Below are 18,253 nucleotides of genomic sequence, written 5' to 3'. Positions count from 1 at the left end.
TATCAGAGATCTTCAATTTCTAAATACCATGTTCTATTTTTGGCCACAAATAACTCCATTGTATGGATGTGCCACAGTTTATTTAGTCATCCTCCTATGGATGGGCATTAAGGTTATTTCTAATCTTTTGTGCTTAGAAGTAATGCTGGAACGAATAACCATGTCTATGTTTTGTTTCATATTAATAGATGAGCGCTTCAGTGTAAAATTGGCAGGGTACTTTTCTTCTTATATTTATTTGAACTTATCCTTTTTCTTTTAAGTTATGTGATATTTTTACATTGACATCTTTGATCTATTTGGAGTTCATTCTTTGTATGATATAGGGTGATTCAATGACCATCAAGTTGCCACCCTATCATTTATTTAAAAGCCCACCTTTCCCCCCAGGGATTTGAGTAGCCACATGTAAAATATAATACATTTCTATATATACTTCGGTATATTTCTGGATTTGAATCTCTTCACTAATCTATTATCCAGCAATACCATGGTGTTTTAATTACAGAGGCAGTATAGTATGTTTTAATATCTGGTAGGGCTAGGGACCCTCATTGTTCTTCTTTAAACAGGACTTTCACAGCTATTCTTACAAGCTTCTTTTCTTTTCGTTTTTTAATTTTTTTAATGTTTATTCATTTTTGAGAGACAGAGAGAGACAGAGCATGAGCAGGGAAGGGGCAGAGAGAGGTAGACACAGAATCTGAAACTGGCTCCAGGCTCTGAGCTGTCAGCACAGAGCCCTATGCGGGGCTCAAACTCACAAACTGGGATCCTGATCTGAGCCGAAGTCGGACGCTCAACCTACTGAGCCACCCAGGTGCCCCAAGCTTATTTTCTTATATGAACCTTAGAATCAATTTCTCTTGCTCCAGAAATACTTGTGGTATTGCAATTGAGATAGCACTAAATGAAAGTGCTAACTTAAGGAGAACTGACATCTACATGTCATTGACACATTCTATCCATAAAGAAGGGATGCCTTTTAATTTGCTCAAGTCTGTTGTGTCTTTCAAGACTGCTGTGAAGTTTTCCTCATACGGGTTTTGCATATTCTTGTTAGGTTTATTCCCTAGTATATTGTCTTTTTTGTTACTATTCTAAAAGAGATTTATCTTTATTATTAAATCTGTTAGGAATCACCCTACTTTGAATATCAAAAGCCATCTATTACATTTCTCTTGGCAGTAGAATACTTTTACCTCAATGAAACAATTTTAATCTTTCCCTAGGGCAGATGGATATTGAGGGCTGAGTGGACACAAAATTCATGTACTGTACTTGAAAGGGCAAAACAGTATCTTTCTACCTTGAAAGTGAGCTCACTGGTTTCCTGAGGGCCTTTTTTGATAATTTCTGTGCCAGAATGACACCTAGTGGCCCATTCTGGTATTGGCGTTGGTAGAGAGGTAATCTCTTGTTAACAGAATTAGAACTACGTTACTTTGCACATTTGAATTTTAGATTACTTTACATATAATTAACTATTACAAAACCTATGGTAAGAATAGCCACATAAATTAATGGATATATGAGAATCACTGCTTTAAACAATAGAAGTTTCCCTTTGAAATAAAAATTTACAAATTTTCACTATTTCATATGGTTTCCTATTTCATACGCCAAATCCATTTTATATTATTAGTTCCCTGCCCACCATATGTAGTTAGCAAATATGTCAGGAAGAAAAGTGACTAGAAATAGTTCTGGGTGTGAAGGCAAACTTAAAGTTATGTCTTTGCTCCATCACTGTGTGTTAAACAAATTATTAAACTTCCTGAATCTCTGTATGACCAGCATTTGGAAGAAAATAAAATGTTTTGCATCACATACTGGGTCTTTAGAGAGTATAGAGAAAAAAAATCATAGAAAGAAAAATACAAGTGAGATCAAGATTTCAGGGGGCACCTGGGTGGCGCAGTCGGTTAAGTGTCCGACTTCAGCCAGGTCACGATCTCACGGTCCGTGAGTTCGAGCCCCCCGTCAGGCTCTGGGCTGATGGCTCAGAGCCTGGAGCCTGTTTCCGATTCTGTGTCTCCCTCTCTCTCTGCCCCTCCCCCGTTCATGCTCTGTCTCTCTCTGTCCCAAAAATAAATAAACGTTGAAAGAATTCAGGAGCACTGGGTGCTGTATGTAAGTGTTGAATCATTAAATTGTACACCTGAAACTAATATTATACTGTATGTTAACTAACTTTGAGTGAAATAAAAACTTAAGAAAAAAATTCAGAAGAGTGGAGCCACAGGTGATGAAAAGAAATGTGAAACACCCAGGATTCTCCCCCATCAAGACTCAGACAGATGACATTCTTTACTATGCATGGCATGGAGTTTTCTAATAATCTTAAGTAAACCTGAAAAAACTCAAGAGAATTTAACTAACATATAAATTATACATGTGAAGAACCTGACATATAATATATGCTACAGAAACTTTGGTTCTCTGTCTATATGTATAGGTCCATAAACACGAATGGTAATAAATAAGTGGATTACTTGATTTTTGGTATCATGTACTTTGAAAAGCCAGAAAAGTAATGTAAAAAATTAAAATATCAAAGTACAAATTTTGGAAAATGATGGAAAACTTTTGGTGAGGAAGGTCAATCTTAGTTTCTCATTATAGAGCACACACACTTGTTAAAATATATAATTTAACAAGACTTTATTCAGCACTATCGTAATAGGTGCAAAGACTATAACAAAACAGCAGAGAGATTGGGCTCAACTACAAATATAGCAAAGAAAACTGGATATTTGTAGCAAAGGAACAGAGTGAGGTGTCAGTGGATAAAACTACAAAGAGGAGACATCAAGGGTAGGGAGATTTTTGCTAAACCAACTAACAAGATTATTGTTGAAGGCAAGCCAAGGTATCAAGGGTGGGGTATTCTTGCTAAACTAAGTTTGCAGGATTCTTACTACAACTGGAGTAGACAGGACAAAGACAAGACCTAAGGATAAAGCCTACTTGAAAAGATAGCTCAGAGGAGCCTGACTGAAGTTTGATCCAGAAGAGAGTCTTTGTCATAATCCTCAAAGACTGTCACTATGGATGATGTCTGAATGGATACTACTCTAGATTTAAGGGCCTCTTATGTGATACAGAAAATGACCGTGCATTTTACACTTATTTGTGAATGACCATATTTTAATTAAGAAAGTACTTTTAGGAAAAGGTGCCTCATAACTAAATAGTGAGAGAAAAATTTGCAATGTTAAATGGAAAAGCATCTCAGGTAAGCAGGAATGTGGAGAAACATGAAGACCTGAGTTTTGTCTCCAATCTTGCCTGCCTCAGCCCCTATTTTAAGAAATTAGATACCACCAGTTTATATTGCACTATTGAAAATTATCCTACTCGGGGTGCCTGGGTGGCTCAGTCGGTTGAGCGTCTGACTTCAGCTCAGGTCACGATCTCGCGGTCCGTGAGTTTGAGCCCCGCGTCAGGCTCTGGCCTGATGGCTCAGAGCCTGGAGCCTGCTTCCGATTCTGTGTCTCCCTCTCTCTCTGCCCCTCCCCCACCCATGCTCTATCTCTCTCTGTCTCAAAAATAAATAAATGTTAAAAAATTAAAAAAAAAAGAAAATTATCCTACTTATAATTTTTTTTAATCTTTATTTATTTTTGAGAGAGAGACACTGAGACAGAGTGCAAGTGGGGGAGGAACAGAGAGAAAGGGAGACAGAATCCAAAGCAGGATCCATGCTCTGAGCTCTCAGCACACAGCCCGATGCAGGGCTTGAGGTCATGAACCGTGAGATCATGACATGAGCCCAAGTCAGAGGCTTAACGGACTCGGCCACCCAGGTGCCCCCCAAAATAACCTACTTATAAAAGGAAAGCTAATTTTGTTTTCTATGGATCCTAAGATGTCAGGGTGACATCTGGTGGACAGAGTCCTAACATGTTTATGAAGGCAGTGTAAATTTCTACCTGGCTCCCCGCTTCTCAAAGTTGTGTAAGAGTTGATATTTTATTTTATTTTTTTAATTTTTTTTCAATATATTAAATTTATTGTCAAACTGGTTCCATAAAACACCCAGTGCTCATCCCAAAATGTGCCTTCGTCAATACCCATCACCCACCCTCCCCTCCCTCCCACCCCCCATCAACCAAGAGTTGATATTTTAAATTTTTTTTTCAACGTTTATTTATTTTTGGGACAGAGAGAGACAGAGCATGAACGGGCGAGAGGCAGAGAGAGAGGGAGACACAGAATCGGAAACAGGCTCCAGGCTCTGAGCCATCAGCCTAGAGCCTGACGGGGGGCTCGAACTCACGGACTGCGAGATCGTGACCTGGCTGAAGTCGGACGCTTAACCGACTGCGCCACCCAGGCGCCCCAAGAGTTGATATTTTAAAAGGAAGTTGTGCCTTACCTGGGCAGAAATACAAGGTTTAACCCCCAATACAAACCATTCAAGATGGGTCCTCATAATTGAATGGCTGGATCTAGAGATTTCACAAATACTATCAATGCTCATTTCTATGAAGAAATATGGCTGTGAATGGAAAAAAAAAATTGCTTTTGTATGTGTTTTGTCCTGTTAAAGGATAGTTGTTAAGAGAGGGTATAATCGGGACTCATGCAGATACAGAATGATCCTGGGTCAAAGATTTTACCTAACTCATTCACTAATGAGAAAACCAGTAAATTCTTGTGGACTGTTCAAAGAAGAATTCAAAGGATACATGTGTATAGTCAGAAAAGGAATGCCAAAATAAAATGGGTCAACAATTACATTCCACCAGATACAACTAATTTTCATTCCTGTGGACAATATCATCTGTATTATTATTAATTTTATATAACTCCATTGAGCTGTAAAATAGTCAAATATATTGAAAGGCAGAGACAACTGGAATGAGTGTCCATTTCGAACTCTTTCATTAATTTTTCTGACATTCTTCAAACAATCAATAATTACTTATTAAACACCAATTATGCACAACACCAGAAAACTGAGGAGAAAGGAAAGTCATATGCACTTAAGCAATATAAAATACATTTGATAAAATCAGGGTAATGCCTAAAGCAGACCTTTTGTAATTCTGATAGATCCTTTGTATCTATCAGATAGATAGACTGTAGATTCCTTTCTTCCTCACCTCTTTCCACAAATATTTATGGAGCACCTACTGTTGATATATGCTTTCTACGCACTTTCTAGGCACTAGGTATGAAATGTGAAAGAGAGACAGGTTCTTTTATCCAATGGCGTTTTCTTTCTAGTGAGGGAAGGTAGACAATTAACAGGCAACAAAAAATTCACGTCAATATTTCTTGTAACACCTTGATATTACAATTCTTGAAACTTTTCAAAACCAAAGACCTTCACCTTCATGCCATGGGAGTATAATGCAGGTTCTGCTGTCATTTTGATTGTGCTCAAATTTTGGCTCAATCTGTGCCTCAGCTTTCCTTTCTGTGAAATGGATATAGTAGTATTTACTTCACAGGATTGTGATGAGAATTAAAGAGTTATTACAATATGTCTTATGTCAAGAGTACCTGATACATAGTCGGTGCTCAATACTATTGTTACCAAGAGTGTTTAGTAATAATATTTCTTTTTAAACATTTTTTTAAATGTTTATTTATTTTTGAGAGAGACAGAGACAGAATGTGAGTGGGTTAGGGGCAGAGAGAGAGGGAGACACAGATTCTGAAGCAGGCTCCAGGCTCTAAGCTGTCAGCACAGAGCCCGATGCTGGGCTCGAACTCATGAGCTGTGAGATCATGATCTGAGCCGAAGTCGGATGCTCAACCGACTAAGCCACCCAGGTGCCCCTAGTAATAATATTTCTATTGTTACTAGTATTATTACAACTTCAAATTCATCACCTTTTGGAAATGATTGAGTCTTGCAATTTTTCACTCTTGATTCAATCTCATGTGAACAGGTTTGATTCATTCATTTTTTCAGTGAATTGAGCAACTATCATATGCACAGACAGTGCATTAAGCACTGCAGATTTAAAGATAAGGAAGATATTGAAATGCACAAAAATAAAATGCATGGCCAGTTCATAAAACTGCCAGCAGTTAAATGTGACCAGAGCACAAGGTGCAAGATGGGAAGGCTGAATGAAAGGTCTATGCAAGATGATTGATGTCAATTCAGAAAAAAAAATCTTCCTAATCACTACAGGATATTGAATACTTTTCAAAAAAAAAAAGGGGGGGGGGGAGCCACGAGCTTTTTTAGCAGAAGAGGGACATAATCAAATTTTTACCACAGAAAATCAATCTGGCACATGTGTGGATTGGAACTTAGAGAAGACAGCACAGAACACAGGATCCAGGTTAAGAAGTTGGCAAGGTAGTCCAGGTGAGAAAAGAAGTAGGCAGTGGCATGAGGGGGAGAGAGAAGGAGACAAATCTGAGAGACATCTATAAAAGGTGCATATCTCCAAACCTCACCAGCCTGGGAGGAAAGATTGAGCCACACCAACTCATATTCTAATCTTGCGCCAAGCCTCACCTGCTCAAAGACTTCCACTTTTTCTTGTACGTATTCCCAAAGTATTTCTGAAAGTTTGAGAACAACAAACATTTCAGGGGGCCATGTGCCACCAGCATCTTCTGTTCTGAAATCCAGAAACTTGCTCATTTTCCCCGACCACCAGTGCTCTCAGTCTTAAAGTGCAGCAGAAGCCCCACAATATCTTACAAAATGAGAAGGGGTGTCCAACGAACATCCCTCCAACTCTTGCTGTACTTAATTGCAGAGTGTCCAAAACAGGGTATTTTGAACAAAGATGTGCTATAGGTGTAGTGAGAGAGGTCCCCAGGACACATGCCATCCATTTTTCCCAGGAAGTACTTGCTACTGAGATAGCTGGATTGGCATGACTCCACAAAGCAGTCACTGCCTTGCACAACTCCAACCTTCAGTCCCTGTTGCTAAGTCAAAAGGCTCATGCTAGATACCTTCTCTGCTTAGAATAAATTCTTTCTGTAGGTACTCTCTACCTGCACTCTGTCCATCCGGTAACACTATATAAACTCCTAACGCGGGGAGAGTTCTCAGCACTCATGAAAATCTGGCAATCAGAACAATTAGAGGTTGAGGAGACAAGGGAAGAAGTAGCTCTATGCACCAGCCACATTAGAATCCAGTTCCAATCCAGCTGAAATTCCAGTTGTATTCCAGATAATACAGTAACCAAGCAAATGTAGAATGGGAGGGAAAGACAATAGGCAAGGATGACTATGAGGTATCTGACTTAGAGATCTAAAAGCTCTCATTCACACACAAAAATAGGGGATCCAGGAGAAGCAGATATTTATGTAAAAAGGACAGACTCAGTTTGGGACATGTTTTATGGAGCAGAACATTTAAGCAGAGGCATCTAAAGGATAAAAAGTCCTCCAACCACATTGGATGTATTGGGAAACATTTAAAACTACATCAGGGGAACATGTACTGGGGGCCAGATAGTTCTTTTTTTAATAGATTCCCTCAGATGATTCAGAAGTCTGGAAAAGCTCTAGGGAAACATTGGCTAGGTCCTGAGACCTTAGTGAAAAATCATTTACTGTATATCTTAGAAGGCTGACTCTGTTTTGGCAAAGCTGCTGGCTGACTTGGTAATGTAACTTGGGGTTTACAGGAGAGGTCTTTACTTGCAAATATCTACCGCCTTGTTAATTGAATTTCAATATATTGTTATTAATTAATTAATTAATTAATGGTTTTTAATCTTTAAAAAGCCCTCATAACATTCACCAAAATAGCAACAGGGGTTGTCTCTGGGAGAGGGTGCTTCAGGTAAGATTTGTAGTTTCAAGCACTAGAAAAAAAATTCTGGTTGTTTTAAACAAAAAAGACACTGATTTTAAAAGATCTTAGTTCACAGAATCTTAAGGGTGGGGAGTATATAGGGCCCTCGAGGCAAACTGAGGATGCCAGGAGCAGTGTTAAAAATCACCCAGAAACCAGTTTGGTGAAGTCCCCACACCACAGGCATTGTCTGAAAAGTCCCTCAACGTAATGAAAGATATCAGTGTATAGACCTGAGACACTCAGTAAAGCCCAGTACCCCCATTAAACTTCATGGTGGACAGAGGGCTGTCTTTACCAGTGTCCCTGTATCACTGACATTTTTGCCTCAGAAGTAAAAGGAGCTGAAACTCTGAGGCTGGACCTCCTACCAGTGTGGATTCTTTCCCATCTCTGCTTTTTTTGTGTGTCTTCAGATCTCCATCTAGGGCACAGCCTCAGTCTTGTGTCCACACCCCAGCTGAAAGGGGAGATTGGGAAACCAGCATTTCTACCTCTACAGTGAAGGAGGTCCAGAAGTTAGCCAACAGGAATAAAAAATGGTCAAAACAAGGGTACTTTATATGATTTTTTCTTCTTTATGTTTTTCTATATGTCCTACTTTTTTTTAATGTTTACTTCTATTTTTATGTTGACAGAGACAGAGAAAGAGAGAGATAGTAGGGAAGGGGAAGAGAGAGGGAGACAAAGAATCCCAAGCAGGCTCTGCAATGTCAGCACAGAGCCCCACATGGGTCTACATCTCGCGAACCTTGAGATCATGACCTGAGCTGAAATGAAGAGTCGATGTTTAACCAACTGAGCCAGCCAGGCGCCCCTGTCCTACATTTTTTCAAATGAATAGTGTTACACAGTCAGGAAAAAAAAATGAAAAGTAAACTTTTTTCACTGGAGTTGTTTTCAATTCTCTTAACCACAACTGTCTGGTATCACTTTCCCCTCTAGTGAAGACAAAGAGAATATACACAGGTGGATGACACTTCTTCTGATCTTTTGGAGAACAGAGTTCTAGAGTTAAATTTACTACCACTCCACTTTATAGATAAGGAAACTGGAGGTGAGAGATAAGAGACATGATATATCAAAGTCATGTGTAAAATTAATGGGAGACTCAGCCCTACAATCAGGATATCTTGATAGAGACTTCTATTTTATTCACTCCCATAAATTATAAAGGGCAACATGATGGCATGATTTGAGGGGCATTCAGAATCCCTGCATCAACCTCTGGTTTTTTAATAGAGAAGAAAAATTAGCTCTGGCTGAACAGTGTGCTGTGTCCAGCAATCAGCCCCTCTGTTGGCTGTGCAAACATGGGCAAGTAACAACCTCTCTTTACGTCAGTTTTTCTGTTGACAAATGGAAACGATAATAGCAGTTTCCATAGGGGCTGTTTGTAAGAAATGAATGAGTTAGTATTTGCAAAGAACTTAGAAAAGTTCCTGGTACTTAGTAAACAGTAAATAAGTGCTTATGGAATAAAAAAATGAGTAAGAAACAGGGCAGAGTTCTCATTTTAAAGTAGGCTAAACTTGGGGCACCTGGGTGGCTCACTCGGTTAAGTGACTGACTGTTGGTTTTGGCTCAGGTCATGATCTCATGGTTAGCCGGTTTGAGCCCCCATCAGGTTCTGTGCTGACAGTGCAGAGCCTACTTGGGAATTCTGTTTCTCCCCCTCTCTCTGCTCTTCCTCTGTTTGCTGTCTCTTTCGGTCTCAAAATAAATAAATAAGCAAAAAAAAATTTTTTTAAGTAGGCTAAACTTTGCTGAACTTCCGAAAGACTTCATTGACTGATTCTTTTATCTGATAATGGTAGAGGAGCTTGGATAGACCAAAGATTAAAGGTCCACAGATTAAAGTTTAAAATTTTAGCTAAACTATTTAAGTAGAAAGCCCATTTGGAGACACTGGAGAGCAATCAAAAGCAGATAGAAACTGGAAGAAAATCTACTCTGACAAAACAGGAATTGTACCTAGTGACACTGGGGAATTTGTAGCTTCTTGCCTGGGGACAATTCCCAATCTGCACAGCAGCTCGGGGCATCAAAATGCCAAAGCCTTACTGATCTGAAGGAGAGGAGGCCAGAGTTCAGGGTTTGGAGGGCAAACAGAAAGCTACAGAAGAGAGCTTGGAAGGGAAGAATCACATAGAGAATGAGTCCCAAAATAAGCAACCAATATTGACCTGAAGTGTTGGCTGACCACTAAACTAATATTCACAGGGGAGGCCATGAAGGAACTAGTAAAAACAAAACAAAACAAAACAAAACCCAAACAACTCTCCCCAGACAAAACAAAATCCCAGAGTCTGAAAATCACAGATCTGAGGGAAATGTCAGTTACTGACTGCAGAGGGGACAGAGTATGAGTATGAGTCTGAGCATGAAGCTAAGTTAAGTGCTGCCCAAAATAAAAGTCACTCTTCCACGTGTCTACTATAGAAAGTATCCAGTCAAAGCTCAGTAGGCATGCAAAAAAAAAAAAAAAAAAAAACAGAAACATGTGACCTATACTCAAGAACAAAAGTCAAGTCCACTTTGAGATGACACAAACGGTACCATCAGCAGAGAAGTGTTTTTATTTTTCTTGAAGTAACTCATAAGTAAAAGGAAACTCTGAATAAAAATTGCCTCTCTTGGCTGTAGCAGTTTCTCAGACTTTCCTTGTTTTTACAAACTTGCCAGTTTTGAGGAGTACTGGTCAGGTACATTGTGGGATGCTCCTTTATTAGAAATTATGTAAGTTTTGATCATGATTAGGCAAGGGTTATACGTTTTGAGGAAAAAAAGGTTTTCCAGAAATTTTCTAGCTTTATGTTTTACATTTAGGTCTATGATCCATTTTGAGTTAATTTTTTGTGAAACATGCAATGTCTGTGTCTAGCTTATTTTGCATGTGAGTGTCGACTTGCCCCAGTACCATTTGTTGAAAAGATTATCCTTTACCCGTTGAATTGTCTTGGCCTCTTTGTAAAAGATCAGTTGACAATATTTTGTGGGTCTATTTCTTGGCTCTCTATACTCATCGACCGATCTATTTATTTATGCTTTCACTAACACTACTAGGCTTATAATAAGTCTTGAAGTGGATAGTGTCAGTTCTCCAATTTTGTTCTTCTTTAGTATTGCACTGGCTATTCTGGGTCTTCCCTCTCAATATAAACTTTAGAATCAGTTTGCCAATGTCCACAAAAATAACTTGCTAAAATTTTAGTTGGGATTAAATTGAATCTATAGATCAAGTTGAGAAGAACTGACATCTTAACAATATTGTTTTCCTATTAATAAACATGAAACATCTCTCCATTTATTTAGATCTCTGATGTCTTTCATAAAAGTTCTGTAGATTTTTTTCATTTAGATCTTATACATATTTTGCTATTTGTATGCCAGTTACTTAATTGTATTCATTTATTTTGGTGCTAATGGAAACAGCATTGTATTTTTTATTTCAAATCCTACCTATTTGTTGCTCAGATATGGGAAAGCAATTGACTTTTATCTGTTAGTCTTGAGTCCTATGACCTTGCTGTAATCACTTAGTTCTAGGATTTTTTTAATCTTTTCATTGATGCATTGTGACTTTTTAAGCAGAAAATTATATCATCTGCAAACCAAAACTGTTTTATTCCTTCTACTCTATATAGTGCTTATTTCCTTTTCTTATCGTACTAGCTATGACTTCCAGCACAATGTTGAACAGGAGTGGTGAGAAGAGACATGCTTGCCTTATTACTAATTTTAGGGGAAAGCATCCAGATTATCACCAATAAGTGTGATGTTAAATGCAGGGTTTTTAGATTCTTTACCAAGTTGAGAAAACTCCCTCAAGGCTAGTTTTAGAAGTTTTACCATGAATGGGTATAAGATTTTGTCAAATGTTTCTTCTGGATCATCGATATGATAATAACATTTTTCTTCTTTTGCCTGCTGATAGGATGGATTGCATTAGTTGATATTTGAACGTTGAACTAGCCTTGAATAATTGGAATACATCCTGCTTAGTTATGATGTACAATTATCCTTATACATTTTTAGATCCAATTTGCTAATTAAATTTTTTTCAATATTTATTTATTTTTGAGAGAGAGAGAGAGAGAGAGAGAGAGAGAGAGGGAGAGAGAGAGAGAGAGAGAACAGGGGAGGGGAACAGACAGGGAGACAGACTCCGAAGCAGGCCCCAGGCTCTGAGCTGTCAGCACAGAGCTATCGCGGGGCTCAAACTTGGTGAACCGTGAGATCATGACCTCAGCCGCTTAACTGACTGAGCCACCCAGGTGCCCTGAATTTGCTAATATTTTGTTGAGGATTTTTACATCTACGATTATGAGAAATACTTGTCTGCAATTTTCTTTTTGTAATATCATTATGTGGTTTTGATATTAGGATAATGCTGGCCTTATAGAATGAACTAAGAATTATTCCTTCTGCTGCTTATTTCTGAAAGAGAATGTAGAGACTTGGTATCATTTCTTCCTTAAATAGTTGGTAGGATGATTCATCAGTGAAACCAGTTGGGCCTGTTGCCTTCCTTTTTGAAGGTTATAAATTCTCGATACAATTACTTCAACATAGGCCTATTTAGATGATCTATTCTGAGCTTTGCGCAGTGGCAGTATCGTAGCCAATGAGGTTTATCCGAGGCGCGATTATTGCTAATGGATTACCTATTCTGTGGTGTGTGCATATTGGCAGTTTGTGTTGAAGAAAATCAGAATATGTCACCCTAAAACATATCTCTTTGGCATAAGAATTATTTTGAGCTAAAGGCAATTAAGCAGTAAACAGGAAAAGCTCTCTTTTTCTCCCTAAATGTAGGATATATATTTTCTTTTTTTGAAGGTGAACAGAGACTCTGATCAGCTCAGAATGGCAGCAAAGGAGTCAGAAGAAAAACCTTACTCTATTAGTTTCCCCTCATATATTTGCCTTCCTATGGTTTGCCACCCTGGAAGCATAAGACTATTTTTCTTTGTCTTGTCACTTTTCTAAAAACTGTATTGTTTTTTGGATAAGATTCTATATAAGTTGGAGTTCTAAACCACTTCTTTAAATTACTCATCTCTGAGTTTCTTCCTTGTAAATATGAGGTATAGAGGTTCAAAAACTTACTGATTTTCTCTTGTGTTTTGTTACAGAGCTTCAGTTGAGCTCAAATGAGTAGAAGAAGTAGTTTTTCCCTCTCCTATAGTATTTTTCAAGTAATCGATCCATTTCATCTAAGTATTCAAAATTGTAGGCATAGAGTTGTTCACAATATTTATTATCCATTTAATGTCCATGATATCAGTAGTGATACCACCTCTTTCATTCTGATATTAGTAATTTGTATCATTTTTTTTTCTTGTTTACTCTGGATGGCTAGAGGTTTATAAATTTTCCAAAGAAATTTTTCCAAAGAAGCAGCTTTTAGTTCATTTAAAAATTTTTATTAAATTAACATTTTCAATTTCAATTTGATATATGCTTTAATTTTTTTATTTCTTGCCTTCTACTTAGATTAGGCTTATATTATTCTTCTTTCTATACTTTCTTAATGTGGAAGTTTAAATTGATTTTAGATATATCTTATTTTCTAATATATGTGCATTTGGTGCTATAATTTCCCTCTAAGTATTGCTCTTCCTGTAACCCACAAATTTTTATAAGTTGTATTTTTATTTTCATTTAGTCCAAAATATTTTACTATCTCTAAGACATTTCTTTGATATGTTATTTATTTATGTATTGTGTAACCTATATTTGTATTTTTTTAAATTGATTTCCAGTTTGATTCCATTTGGTCTGAGAACACATTTTGGATAATTTCTATTATTTAAAATTTTAAAGTGTATATTATGGTCTGGAACATAACCCATTTTGGTGAATGTTCCATGAGCTTGAGAATATGTATATGCTGATATTAGAGTAAATACTCTATAAATATCATTTGGATGCAGTTGATTGATGGTGTTGTATAGTTCAATCCTACCCTTATTGATTTTCTGCCTGTTGGATGTATCAATTACTGAAAAAAGGATGTTGAAGTTGTTCATAGAATTTTGAATGTCTATATTTGCTTGCAATCGTAACAATTTTGCCTTATGTATTTTGATGCTCTTTTGTAAGAAGCAAACATTTTAAGTATTTTTATGTCATCTTAGAAAAATTGAATGATTTATCATTATGTAATGCCCTCTTTATTCCTGGTAATTTTCCTTGTTCTTAAGTCTGGATTGTCTGAAATTAACCTAACGATTCCATCTTTCTTTTGATTAGTGTTGTCATGATAGGTCCTTTCACATTCTTTATTTTTAACCTATCTGTACCTCTCTCATTGAAGTGAGTTTCTTATAGACAACATATAGTTGGGCCTTGTGTTTTTATCTACCACAAAAGTCTCTGTCATTTAATTGATGTATTTAGAACATTCACATTTAAAATGACTATTGATACAATTGAATTAATATATGCTATGTTTTGGGGCACCTGGGTGGCTCAGTCGGTTAAACCTCTGACTTCGGCTCAGGTCATGATCTCACAGTTCATGAGTTCAAGCCCCACGTCGGGCTCTGTGCTGACAGCTCAGAGCCTGGAGTCCACTTCAGAGTCTGTGTCCCCCTCTCTCTCTGCCCCTCCCTTGCTAGTACTCTGTCTCTTTCTTTCTCTCAAAAATAAAGACATGCAAAAAATTAAAAAATATATATGCCATATTTTTAACTGTTTTCTATACATCCCAATTGTGCTTTGCTCCTTTTTTAAAATCTCTTTTTCTCATTTCTCTATTTTTAATTGAATATTTCACATGATTCCATTTTCTCTCCTCTGTTAGCAAATAAATTACACTTCTTTTTTCGCCTTTTTTAGTGGTTACCCTACAGTGTATAATATACATATACTTACAGCTCATCTGAGTTTACTTTTCAAATAATATGCCACTTCACAGGTTGTGAAGGTACCATATAAAAGTATTCCCAAGTCCTCCCTTCCATCCCTTGTAACATTGCTGTCATTCATTTTACTTACCCATATGCCATGATCATTTAACGTTGCTACAATTATTATTTTGAACAATTGTTAACACAATTAAGAATAAGACATTTTTTTCAATTACTGTTTTTTCATTTCCAATGCACTGTTTCTTCATGTAGATCTGAGTTTCTGACCTGTATCATTTTCTTTTCCTCTGAAGGACTTCGTTAACAGTTCTTACAGGGCAGGTATACTATTGACAAATTCCCTTAGCTTTTAGTTTTCTGAGAAAGTACTTGTTTCTCTTTCACTTTTGAAGGTAAATTTGTTGAACACAGCATTTCAAGTTGGTGTTTTTTATTCATTCAACATGGTAAATATTTTATTCTAATCTCTTTCTGCGTGTATGGATTCTGGCTCATGCCACTGTGATTTTTATTACTGTTTATTTAATGGTATTTGCTTTCTTCTGACTTCTTTCAAAATTTTCTCATCTTTGATTTTAGGCCTTGTGAATATGATCTATCGTGTGTGTGTGTGTGTGTGCGTGCGTGTGTGTGTGTGTGTGTCTTGCTTAGTGTTCTCTAAGTTTCCTGGATCTGTAGTTGTTTTTTGATATTAATTTCAAAAACCTCAACCATTCCTTCAAGTATTTCTTCTGCTCTTTTCTCTCTTCTCCTTTTAGTATTCCAATTATGTATATGCTATATGACTTATAATTTTCCCATAGCTCTTGAATATTTTGTTCTTTTATTACTTTTTTCTTTGCATTTCAGTTTGGAAAATTTTACTGATTTATCTTCAAGCTCACTGATTCTTTCCTTGGCTATGTCCAGTCAGGTGAAGCCATAAAGGGTATTCTTCATTTCTGTCACAGTGTTTTTGGTTTTTAATATTCCTTTTTGATTTTTACTTAGTTTCCCTTTACTTACATTACTCTTTTTTTTTTTCATGCTGTCCTTCTCCTACTGGACCACTTCACATATTAATCACTGAATCATAGTTGTTTTAAATTCCCTATCTGATATTTCTAAAATTTGTGCTACATTGGAGCCTGGCTCTGATGCTTGCTTTGTTTCTTTAGACTGTTCTTTTTCTTGCCTTTTAGAATGCCTTGCACACACACACATCCCTAGGTCCTCACATTTGGACTCCTACTCACAGTGGCCACCATGACAGTGGCCACAGCTCAGAAAGAATGTGTCTGTGAAAACTACAAACTGCCCAGACTGGTCTTTGAACACACATGGTCAGTGTGAGTGTGCTTCAACTGATACACAAAATTCCGTTATTCGCTCAAAACTGGCAACGAAATGTTTGGTGATGAAGGCAGAAATGACTGGCTCAAAGTCTGGGAGAAGAGCAAGGCCTGAGAGGGCTTTCCAGAATAACAATGGGCTCTATGATCCTGACAGTGATGAGAAGGAGCTCTTTAAAGCTAAGCAGTACAATGGCACCACCATGTGCTGGAATGTGAACACTGTTGAGGTCAGAAGAACTGAGAAGTTCTACTCCGAATGAGTGAGAACCTACTGGATCATCACTGAACTAAAATACAAACAAGAGAAACACCTCAAGATGTTCAAAGTTTGAAGACTATGTATGCTTAAGGAAGCAATCCCAACTCACTATCTACTGGATCCAAAATACATCAAAAATATTCTGTGTGAGAATGATCTTATCACTATTGATCTGATGCAAAATTCATCTCAGAAAACTCAGAATGAGTTTTCTCATTCTCATCTCATAGCTGACATGGCTTATTATTTTGAAAAAAAATGTTACAAATTAATCTTTGTTCCATTCCAATAGAATGGGCCTGAGGGTAAATGGACAACAATTGGATCTGGATCCTGGTCAAACTGAAATTTACTATATGGATGAAAAACCACCTGAATTTTCAATGCAAGAACTACAAGCTGGTATTATTGCTGTCACTGTGATTGTGATATTAGCAGTTATTGCTGGACTCGTGCTGGTTATTTTCAGAAAGAACAGAATGGCAAAGTATGAGAAGGCTGAGATAAAGGAGACAGGTGAGATGCACAGGGAGCTCAATTCATAATGACTATAATTTGAAGAGTAACTACGAGAAGGTAAATTAGCAAGCAGATTACACGTGTAAGAGCACAGGACAAAGAGATCTTTGAGGACTACTGTTTTGTTAGTTGACATCTTCTATTTGTAACGGTATTTATAACAGTAAAACCTGTACTCAAAATATAAGGAGTTTCAAATCAACGTTACCAATCTTAAAAGTTGACCACAAGTGTCATATATATGCAGATCTGATAGAAAACCCAGAACGGACAGCAGAGTTAAAATTATTTATGTCTAACATTGAGGTGTATTGCCTTAAATTGCTTAAATTGCCTTAAATATGCTTCCACAATCCAGTTTGAATGACTCCTCTCATCCGTTTGTGATTGAAAGCTGCCTTTCTATTTACTTTGAGTCTTATACATATAAACTTTTTTTTAATTGTGAAATTAAAACATTTTAAAGCTGAAAAAAAAAGAATGCCTTGCAATTTCTTGTTGAAAGCAGGACATGATACACTGAGTAATGGGAATTGAAATAAACAGGGCTGTTGTGTGAGGTTTTACGTTGATCTAGCAAGTTGGACTGTGCTGAAGGTTTGCTGTAGTTGTAGCTGACAAAGCTTTGATTTTTTCTCGTGTCTTCTAAGTTCCCTTCTTTTTTGGGGGAGAGGTGGTTCTTTAAGTACCATTTCTTAAATCGAGTCTGTGTCTTGCAGCTTTCTCAGTTGTAATCCACTGTTATTATACTGACATCCTGTTGATGTGATGATAAGGTATGGGAAGGGGGAGTGTTCGATAATCTTATATGTCAGGCTTTTACTCCTTTAAGGGTCTTTTAACAGTGTATGTCCCTGGGCTGTGACCTTCATAAATGTTCCTTAGCTTCTTTTTTTTCTCCTTTTAGGTGAGGCAGAAAAGCCAGAGGGGCTAAAGTTGGCTTATTATTTCCTTGCCCGTGGGTCGAGTATTTTATTTTGTTTCAATTAAGGAGGACAGCCCTTTGTCATGAAGTCTACTCTGGGAGTATTTCAAATGGTTGCTTTTCCCAGGAGCATAATTCAAAATTATTAATTTTTCCTTATCCTACCCAAAAGGTTGTGTCCCCCCCCCCCCCACAGACCTATACCTAGAAACTCTGGTAGAATTCTGGAAGTAAAACTTCTAAAAGTATGGGGACCCTCTAAGCCTGGGACTATGGCACTTTCTCACTCTTGACCTTGTCCACAGGAGCCTTCGGGAATTCATCAAACTTATTTAAATGCTTTTAACTTCTTATGGCTTTAGTGCTTTCTGCTCCATGTCAGCTGATCTTGGCTAAGCTTCTCTGTATTCACCTATCTCTCCAGATTTGGGGGTGGCAGTTGCCCCATAACCTCAGTTCTCTAATGGGTCTTTTTTCAACATTATTTTCTTATTTTAAGAATGAGAGTGATGATTTCCTAGATCTTTCCTGGTCAGAACTGAAACCCAA

General features: G+C 37.3%; 2 pseudogenes; both read left to right on the top strand.

Moving 5' to 3' along the window:
- The first annotated feature begins 3,214 nt into the window (after positions 1-3,214).
- Positions 3,215-17,034, top strand: LOC121042079 (epithelial cell adhesion molecule-like; annotated as a pseudogene).
- Positions 12,388-12,549, top strand: LOC121042160 (uncharacterized; annotated as a pseudogene).
- Positions 17,035-18,253: the final 1,219 nt, after the last annotated feature.

This window comes from Herpailurus yagouaroundi, unplaced genomic scaffold (assembly GCF_014898765.1).
Source record: "Herpailurus yagouaroundi ecotype Mexico unplaced genomic scaffold, PumYag 184, whole genome shotgun sequence".
Lineage (NCBI taxonomy): Eukaryota > Metazoa > Chordata > Mammalia > Carnivora > Felidae > Herpailurus > Herpailurus yagouaroundi.
The sequence above is the reverse complement of the archived record's forward strand: the minus strand, read 5'-3'. Positions and strand labels throughout refer to the sequence as shown.